Below are 9,622 nucleotides of genomic sequence, written 5' to 3' on the forward strand. Positions count from 1 at the left end.
TCATTTAAAAACTCAAATGCTGGACATGTTTATTAACAAATAAATGAATCATCTTAGTTGCTTTTTCAAAAAATAATAGACTGCTTTTAAAAAAAAGTAAAACTAAAAACAGAATTGCATTGAAAAACAGATTTTATGGACAGATGCCAAGTTCTAAGCATTTTTAAAGCTTTAACAATTTTAATTTCTGAAGTGTCTACAACAGACAAGACTATCTTTTTGTTTTAAAAGATCCCAATGAATAAGTAACACATTTTCTTCTTGATAGAAAAAAAAAATTAAATAAACAAAGTAAGCAACAGTCCATGCTAAGATTTTTAACTTGTTTTCAAACAGGGATTTTTAGCTCACTTTAAAATTTTTACCAATGTCTCTATTTTTTTTTCCAGGTCCTTTTCTAAGACCATGATGGACCTCTAATTTTTTTCGTTTCATCGCTATCTTATTTTATTGATAATTTTATTCAAACAAGAAAAAGTCCACTAAAATCCACTTCATACAAAAACACACACCTCAAGATAACTTGGACACAATTCATTTTTGCATGCAAAAATATTTTATGCATATATGTTCACAACATGGTGAATAAAATATGAAAAAATACAAGATCTCTTGCCTCACTGCAGCTTACTCCCCTTTAACTCTTTCTACTAAATATACTTAACCTTAAGTTTGCCCCCTCACCTTGAGTTTTCATAGGCAGCTCTAATTCTTTCTTTCTTTCTTTTTTTTTTTTTGAGACGAAGTTTTGCTTTTATTGCCCAGGCTGGAGTGCAATGGCGCGACCTCAGCTCACTGCAACCTCTGCCTCCTGGGTTCAAGCGATTCTCCTGCTTCAGCCTCAAGAGTAGCTGGGATTACAGGCGCACACCACCGGGCCCGGCTAATTTTTTGCATTTTTAGTAGAGACGGGGTTTCACCATGTTGGCCAGGTTGGTCTTGAACTCCTGACCTCAGGTGATCCACCCGCCTTGGCCCCGCAAAGTGCTGGGGTTACAGGCGTGAGCCACTGCGCCCAGCCAGGCAGCTCCAATACTTTAAGGAAGTAATAGGTTGTGCTGTAAAGAACCAAGTAACGGGTTTGTCAAAAAAGCCCCGGACTTCACTTCCATAGGCCTCAGTTTTCTCTCTTCTAAAATAAAGTAGTTGTACTATCTCTCTTCCATTTAACAGGCTATTAGGAACTTAATTCAGGACCAACTATTATTTACTTATAATAGCAAAACCTGCTAACAAACTAAATGTTAATCGATGTTTTAAACAATGAAATACTTATAAGACTCTTTAAAAAAATAAAGCTGTGGATCCATATGTACTAATTTTTATTGTTTTTGTTCTTTGTTTTGTTTTGTTTTTCAGACGGAGTCTCGCTTTGCCTACCAGGCTGGAGCGCAGTGGTACAATCTCAGCTCAGTGCAACCTCCGCCTCCTGGGTTCAAGCGATTGGCCTGTCTCAGCCTCCGGAGTAGCCGGGATTACAGGCACGCACCACCATGCCCGGCTAATTTTTGTATTTTTAGTAGAGACGGGGGTTTCACCATGCTGGCCAGACTGGTCTCAAACTCCTGACCTCAAGTGATCCTCCTGCCTCAGCCTCCCAAAGTGCGGGAATTACAGACGTGAGCCACCATGCCTGGCCTTGTTTTGTTTTTGAGACGGAATCTCGCTCTGTCATTCAGGCTAGAGTGCGGTGGCGCAATCTCAGCTTACTGCGGCTTTCCCCCTCGGGGTTCAGGCAATTCTCCCATCTCAGCCTTCCGAGTAGCTGCGATTACGGGCGCCGCCACCACACCTGGCTAATTTTTGTATTTTTAGTAGAGATGGGTGTTTCGTCATGTTGGCCAGACTGGTCTCAAACGCCTGACCTCAAGCAATCCGCCCGCCTCAGCCTCCCTCCCAAAGCGCTGGGATTACAGGCGTGAGCCACTGCGCCCAGCCGTGGATTCATAGGCACTAATTTAAAAAGATGTCCCAGATAGGCTGTTAAAACGAAAAAGTGGCCAGGTGCGGTGGCTCACGCTTGTAATCCCAGCACTTTGGGAAACCTCGTCTCTACTAAAAATACAAAAATTAGCCGGCATGGTGGTGCATGCCTGTAATCCCAGCTACTCGGGAGACTGAGGCAGAAGAACCGCTTGAACCGGGAGGTGAAGGTTGCAGTGAGCCACGATCGCGCCACCGCACTCCAGCCTGGGCAACAACAGCAAAACTGTCTCAAAAAACAAACAAAAAAACAAAAAAGCAAAATGCAGATAGTATGATCCATTTGAAAATATTTTAAGAGAAATATACACATACATGCATAGAAGTTTTCCAGAGGGACATAGAAGAAACTTCAAGTGGTTATCAGTGGAGAAGAATGCTAACTTTATTTTTTTAACTTCTTAGCCTTCTATAATATGTGAATATGTGAATAACTTTTTTTTTTTTTTGAGACACTCCAACCTGGGCAACAAGAGTGAAACTCCGTGTCAAAACAAACGAACAAACAAACAAACTCCATCTTGGCCGGGCGTGTTGGCTCATGCCTGTAATTCCAGCACTTTGGGAGGCCAAGGTGGGCAGATCACGAGGTCAGGAGTTTGAGACCAGCCTGGCCAACATGGTGAAACCCTGTCTCTACTAAAAAAAATACAAAAATTGGCCGGGCACGGTGGCTCACGCCTGTAATCCCAGGACTTTGGGAGGCCGAGGCGGGTGGATCACGAGGTCAGGAGATCGAGACCATCCTGGCTAACACCGTGAAACCCTGTCTCTACTAAAAAATACAAAAAATTAGCAGGGCGTGGTGGCGGGCGCCTGTAGTCCCAGCTGCTCCAGAGGCTGAGGCAGGAGAATGGTGTGAACCCGAGAGGCGGAGCTTGCAGTGAGCCAAGATCATGCCACTGCACTCCAGCCTGGGTGACAGAGCGAGACTCCGTCTCAAAACAAAAACAAAAACAAAAAAACACAAAAATTAGAAGGGCATGGTGGCGTGTGCCTGTAATCCCAGCTACTCGGGAGGCTAAGGCAGGAGAATCACTTGAACCTGGGAGGTGGAGGTTGTATTGAACCGAGATCGCACCATTGCACTCCAGCCTAGACAACAAGAGTGAGACTCCATCTCTCAAAAAAATAAAAAAAGTACTAACTTCATAAAACTGTTAGGAGGATAAAAGGAAATCATGCAGGTGAGACACTCAGCATAGCACAGTGTGAGGACAACTGTGAGCAGCTATTAGTGGATTATGAATATTATTATAAATTCCAGAAACGCTGTCATTAGAATCAGATTTGACAGTTCACTCAACAATCACCAATCTCAAAAGACAGTTTCCTTTATCCAAAACTCATTCAATCTGATCAGTGTAAGAGAGGGCATTTGTTAATTTAAGGGTTAGCGGAAAAAAGAAAAAAAAAGCCAACACAGGTAACAGGTGGGCTGATGGACATATTAATTGGTTATAAGTGTTATTTAACAAGAGTAGGCTTCTTCGTATATGAATACCTGTCCAAGGAACCAGGATACTTATGACAGCTGGGCAGGAACCCTGATCTTTAAAGGATGCTGCATACATAAAAATAAACTTTTTCTTTCTTTTTTTTTTAAGCAATGAAAGCTTCCAACACAAATTTTTCTATTTAATGATTGCTTATTTTCCTAAAAATTTACAGCACTGATAGCTCATGCACACAATTTACCAGCTAATTACAAATAACATGTCAATCAAGTAGGAGATATAAAACTTAAATTGCCATAAAAATAAATTCCAGAAAAAGCATGCTGAATTTTTTTTTTTAATGCAACTGTTCCTCACAGAATTTCAAACAAATTCAGGCTGAATATTATCAAATTAAAATACTACAAGCTGAGAGGGTGCTTTTAGTGTAAAAGCCAGATTTACAAAGTACCACTTTAACAACATTCAATTTCATTTTTCTAACAAACCAAGAATATATCCTAAGCTTCTGTATAACAACTGAGAGGATGTTGCCATTTAGGTAGGTTAAATGTAGTTCAACTGGTTTGAGTCCACCATATTACAATGTTAACAGGCCTTCTTGGTATTAGAGAACAGTTTCAATATCAATGTGATAGGTTAAAGTTTGGATTACTCCAACTGCTATAATAAAAACAAAAGGTCACACACACATTTAATCCAATATGAAATAAAATAGGCTCTACTTAACACCAATGTATGTACTGTAAATTTGTCAGGATTTAAACCTTAGAATAGTAATTATTTCAAATTGTACAAGTAGTTACAGTTGAATATATTAGTTACTGTAGTTTCCTGAGAGTCAACTGAAGTTTCAATCAAAAAATGAACAAACAAAACAACAACAAAAAAACCCTGGCATCTCAATGAGACTCTAAGAACTGCATGCCTACTTCACAGATCATTGCACTGTGCTGAACTGGCATCTGGAGATTGTATTGAGCCAGCTACATGAAGGCAAAGAGAAGAGATGGGGAAAAGAGAGTTTATTTAAAACAGAAAATACTATTCTTAACACACTCATCACTTAACACGCTCATCACCTATAAGCAAGAGCTATCAGAAATACTATTTTAAAATACATACATTTCTAATTTTTCAACATTCAAAATACAGCAAGCCGATCTACCACAAGCAGAGCTTCCTACCCCTTTCACCCGGACACAGCGCTTTGCCAAGAGCACAGGCCCAAGTAAAATAACCGATGCAATTTCCTTGTTTACTTAAAGAATTGCAGAAAACATGTTGACTGCTTCTGAGGCTTCCGAAACAAACGAATTTTCAATACGTAAAAGACTTCACGATCATGTTTGATATGTAAGCGTAGTAATGATTCCTTCAGCTAGTAAAAATCTAGTTTTAAATTGATTAAATGGGTTAAATTTACACTGCAGCTCATTAGCATACCTTGTTTGCAACCAGAAGGAAGAGGGTAAAGAGAGGGAGAAAAGCATCAAAAACACACAAGATGGAAAACATCACTACCTCCTTTGGCGGTTATGAATAATTTAAAATGACCCAAGACGTAAGGGGAAAAGAGTTCATGAATAGAAAGAAAGGGGGCTAACAGTCTGAATTGGCCCCTTCCAGATTCATACTGATGTCGGAGAGGAAAAGGAATTTATTTACACTGCAGTGCCTTGGCAGCAAACATGGCTGCCCCTGCCCCCTTTAAATCGAAATAATCTTCACTCCCTCCCCAAAACCATCAAATTATGGCCATGTCTCTCCCTGCCTCCCTTCCATAACACAAACACATCGCCTTCTCCCTCAAAACAGTAAAACCCACACCTCCCCATTTCACAACAATCACAATCCCATAACCACCAGCTTCTCTATTCTCTAGCCTTGAAAGAAAGACACAGAATACACACAAATACAGGAACAAAAGGCCTCCCTTCCTAACACTTTAACGACCTCCATCCCCTTCTCTTCCTCCCACTCTGACGCTAAGTCGATCGTTCTCATCCCTGTCATCATTCAGTTAATTTCCTTCCCTAGCCCAATCCTGTCTTCCAGTTTCCTGCGTCTATTTCCCATCCTCCTATTGCAGCCTGCCTCATCCCCTTTCCTAATCCACCTTTTCCTTCACTTCCATTCCTCATTTCTCCCTTCATTCCCATAAAATGCCCCATTTCTCCAGCAAATTTATCCCCTTCTCCCAGACTCTTCTGGTTCCTACACTCCATCCCCAAACCTCCCTATTTATCAGTCCACCCAGGTCTCTAATCTCCATGCAACTCTTCTCCCCTTTCCCTGCCCCTCCCCGATCCATCCTTATCCCCGCCCCCATCCCACTTTCCCAATTCCCAGCTCAGCGCCACTCCGACTCCCATCCCACTCCCACCTCCCCTGCCCCACCCCCCAATTCCCTCCACACCCCCCACCTTGCCATCTGCTCCTCCGTCAGGACTCCCCTCGAGCCCTTTCAGGCCACCCGCTTCCCCTTCCATTCCTCCTGGGGTCTGGCGCTCCATCCCTAGGTCGCCCCCTCCCCGTCGTTCCCTCCTCAGCCCTTCCTAGCACTACACACGCGCGCGCGCGCGCGCACACACACACACATACACACACGCACACGCACTTTACCTTCAGTTTGTTCCATTCTAACCCCCCGGCCGTGTCAGTGCGATCACAGGAGAGACACGGAGGCCCGGAGTGGGGCTGGGGTGCGGGCAGCCGCTGGGGCCGCGCGGGGAGGAGGCGGAACCGAGCTAGGCCGCATGAAATCCCCGGGCTAGATTTTCCCCGCGCCGGACGCCTCTGCCATGGCGGCCGGCACTGAGGAGGGCCACGGCCGGGCCGGGCCGGGCGTGCTGCGGGAAGAGGAAGGCTCGGGAGGTGGGATGGGAAGGGGAGGCCGAGGGACGGGGGTCGCCGCGCCGCCGCTGCTGCCAGAGAGGAGCCTGCGGCTGGCAGCCCGGCCTGGGTAGCACGGTCCTCGGCGCTCGGCTCGGAATTCGCACGCCTCTCCGCGGCGACCTGTGCACAGCCCCCTCGGCCTCCGCCTCCGTGCTGGCCGCCGCCGCCGCCTCTCCCGCCGCCGCCGCGCACAAAGCCCCCCCACCCCGACTCTCGGGGCGCCGCCGCCGCCAAATCCTCAGCCCCTCATTGGCCGCGGGCCGCGGCGCCTGCCGGGAAATGCAGTCCCGGGTTCGGGACGCTGGGGCTCCGGAGGAAGCGGCGAGTCAGCGGGGCGGAGGGGGCGGGAGCGCGAACCAGGAACGCCCGCGGCAGCTAGCGTCTGGACGACTAGGGAGACGGGGCGAGAGAGCCGAGGGACGAGGGACGGGGAGGGACTGTACGTGGGAGAGTGACACACAAAACACCCCGGGAAGCCGGAGGAGGCGTGGAAAGGTGGGGCCCGGGAGGTAAAACTGGGCTCGGCGCGTTCAGTGAGGCTGATTAAAGAACAACGCGCAACCAGCGCCATACGGCGCTCCTCAGGGTGACTCGGCTCTCTAGCTCCTAAGGGTTAGAAGCGACCCTCGCACGGTCCCCGGTGGGTGACCGCGCGAGGGCGGGGCAGTCCAGGCGACCCCTCGGCCGTCTCCCGTCCTACGGCTGTCAGGGAAGGGCTCCGGTTCCAGTAGGGTCTGCATTTGGAAAGCCGGGGGCGATGCAAGACCGCCTTGGCGTCGTCTCCCTCTCAGCCCTGGCTGAGTTGTCGGATGGTCCCCCTCCCCCGGTTGCAAGCAGTAGGAGGCCCGGCCGGCGGCGCCGGCTCGCCGAGGGAGCGCCTCGACCTCCCCAGCAGGCGCCGGCCCCGCGCGCCTCTTCCTGCTCTGCTGCGGCCCGGAGGCTTGTGGGTAACCGGGAGGACGACGTCAGCGCCCGCCGCATCCCCGGGTGCCCCCCAGCCGCGGGGGACCGCGACGGCTCCGTGACCGTCACGTGCCGGAGGCCGCGGCCGCTCGCGGCCAGACCTTCGCATCGAGGGACGTGAGGGACATTTGTCCTAGAGGGCCCAGATAAGAACGAGAGGAAGAACCGGGAGGCAACTCTCCGTCATCCTCTAGCCCCCCGCATCCTAGGAAACATATGGGAAACAATGGAAGGTTAAGTGTGTGCACAGTGATCTAGCCCTGCAGGAGTGTGCCGACCAGGTGATATTTCCTGGGGCCTGGTGATAAGGATTTGGAAGGTTACAGCACAGAGACGTGAACGTAAAAAGGAAACAGAGGCAGCAAGCAAATGAGGAAACCGATACTCTGTTCTGAGAATAAAGCCATTTTACCGCTAGACGTCATACTCTGTAGACGTTATAGTGCTGGATGTCTTTGGTAGTATTACAAGAAATTAGATATCTCTATCTTTAAATATCACTTAAGGAAATTAAATGATTTCTACAGATCAGTTATTTAAAAGGGCACTAATTATGAACTATTTTTTTTAAACGTAACCCGGTTAATACTAGATACGGAGAATTATCAATATTGGCCGGGCGCGGTGGCTCACGCCTGTAATCCCAGCACTTTGGGAGGCCGAGGCAGGCGGATCACGAGGTCCGGAAATCGAGACCATCCTGGCTAAGACGGTGAAACCCCGTCTCTACTAAAAATACAAAAAAGTAGCCCGGCGTGGTGGCGGGCGCCTGTAGTCCCAGCTACTCAGGAGGCTGAGGCAGGAGAATGGCGTGAACCCGGGAGGCGGAGCTGGCAGTGAGCCGAGATCGCGCCACTGCACTCCAGCCTGGGCGACACAGCGAGGCTATGTCTCAAAAAAAAAAAAATTCTCATTACTATTAATCATTAAATATTTTTAAACGTATGCTTTAAGTAGTACCACAAGTTACAGCTATCAGTAAAAGCATACTTTTTATTTGTGATATGCCATTTTAAAACACAGATGGCCAAAGCGGGCCACCAAGTCTAGCTTAATTCTATCTCCAGGAAAGAGGGATTAAATTGGTCTTTTTTTTTTTTCTATGAGCCTTTCTACCTCCATTCTTCTTTTTCTTCCTCCTGTGTCTTCCTTGCTTTGTTGATAAACTGTTGCCTTGACCCGGCACCTGGGTTTCTCCCTTGAGGAGAATCTAGTAAATTGTCCCCAGGGATCTTATATTAGCCTGTTTCTAATAGCTATGCTGACAGCAAGAGTTTAAAATTGGAGTTATGTGAAGTAGATGCATAGTCTTTTCCTGCAAAACATTACAAAATACAGTTAGTATACTTGATCTGGTGGCATATTTAGGAAAATGGCCATTAAAAATAATAGTTTACATTTTCAGTATCTAACATCTTCTGAGGTTTAGACGATGCTTACTGTTCGCCATAGAAAATGAGCAAGGAGCTCATTAAGACAGCAATCTAACACAATTCTCAGGGCCAGAGTCATGGAGGAAAAAATATTTTTTAAAAAATTTCTCTTCTGAAGATTACATACAGAATCTTACATGATAAATCTCTTATCCTGAAAGTCAAAGAAATTGCCAAGTCTCATAACTAGGGAAGACGGACATTACTTTGAACAAACATCTCAATAAGAAGAGTTCTTAGCCCTTCTCTTTTTAGGATAGGATTGCTGACATATGGCCATGGTAGAAAACCTAGCTCATCTTTCAAATACTGGGCATGGAATCGTTCATCTGGTTTATGAATACTTAATGATATTCACTGTGCCTGGTTGTAAGTGAATACAATGCATGAATAAGAATATTTCCCCGTATAAAATGTCTCCCAGGGAACTGAAACTGTTTTTGCATCCTTTATGATCTTTTCCAGAAAAGTACCAGTACATGGTAGTGCAATGATTAATTTATGAAATTAGTGTGAAAACTACATCTACCTTCTAGAGCTCAAAATTTGACCACCAGGAATTTTCAGTGAGGGAAAAGTAAAGAGTCCAAAGCTTTGTAGATTTTAATACTGGTAAACAGAACGTGAAGTGAAACCTTTATGTGCAAAGTTGAACATCAGACATGCACAAAGAGACCTCTAGTGGCCAAACTGAAAAGTTTTGCCTATTTAACAGTGGATCTATTTGGTTATTAGCTGAAAAATCCTTTGTGGATTAAAAGCAGTCTGCATTTTTTACTGACGTTTAATACCGCCATCTTCCATTCTTAAAAATGTGTAGCCCAGATGAGTAAAGTCTGTGGTCAGCTCACATATCAGGAGACGTATTCGCCGTGAGAAAGCGATTCC

The 9,622-nt window shown here is 46.1% G+C and overlaps 1 protein-coding gene across 9 annotated transcripts in view; it reads right to left on the reverse strand.

Moving 5' to 3' along the window:
• Positions 1-7,273, reverse strand: part of NSD3 (nuclear receptor binding SET domain protein 3) — a 112,950-nt gene extending 105,677 nt beyond the window's left edge. For 8 of the 9 annotated variants that reach the window (XM_054656650.2, XM_054656651.2, XM_001170799.7 and 5 more), the window contains exon 1: positions 6,066-7,273. The gene's annotated coding sequence lies outside the window, so the exon portion shown is untranslated. Of the gene's footprint in view, positions 1-5,866; positions 6,007-6,065 lie in introns of those variants that run through there. The other variant, XM_016959342.4, reaches the window with a different exon arrangement.
• Positions 7,274-9,622: the final 2,349 nt, after the last annotated feature.

This window comes from Pan troglodytes, chromosome 7 (assembly GCF_028858775.2).
Source record: "Pan troglodytes isolate AG18354 chromosome 7, NHGRI_mPanTro3-v2.0_pri, whole genome shotgun sequence".
Taxonomy (NCBI): Eukaryota; Metazoa; Chordata; class Mammalia; order Primates; family Hominidae; genus Pan; species Pan troglodytes.